The sequence below is a fragment of the Ceratina calcarata genome, unplaced genomic scaffold (assembly GCF_001652005.2).
Source record: "Ceratina calcarata isolate Rehan_Ccalc_2016 unplaced genomic scaffold, ASM165200v1 scaffold78, whole genome shotgun sequence".
NCBI classification, from domain to species: Eukaryota; Metazoa; Arthropoda; class Insecta; order Hymenoptera; family Apidae; genus Ceratina; species Ceratina calcarata.
The window spans coordinates 234,944-235,540 of NW_017179104.1; positions in this window are offsets into that span (position 1 = coordinate 234,944).

Consider the following 597-nt stretch of genomic DNA (forward strand, 5'->3'; position numbering starts at 1 on the left):
ATAACACAGAAAGGGCAGTGGGACTGGATAGCACACGGAATTAAGAAATTCTTCTACGTTCATAATTTTCGTCCGTTTTTCAGACTCTTCTTGTGTATACGTATTATAGGCCATTCCTCGTGCAGAATGAACTTTGAAATCGTGCAACAATTGAAACGTGGAGAATAGAAAAACTTTCTAAAGTGTAAACTCGTGCATCGTTGAACACGAATACTGTCGCTTTAAACGTTCCGCTTTAACTTCAACGGCGGAATTAATTCATTAACGGTGCCAGTTGAGGGTAAATTTTGTGTGTATTAATTAATGGATATTGATAACGTCGAATTGTTAATAATGACGTATGCTTTTCATTCTGTGTATTATGTATATTATGGTATCGCAGTAATTTGCTATCTCGAAACGCTCTGAACTTGTTAGCCAATTACGAAGTAAATAATTTTTCATACAAAATATTAATCATTGTTCGTACAGTAATTACAGTGGAAAATCACTTGTAATAAAAATCAATGAATAATTCAACGATTCTCCAACAGCAGTTTATACATATTGTACAGACGTAAATGCTTCTTCGTTGTCATTTATAAATGATGTTTTTTT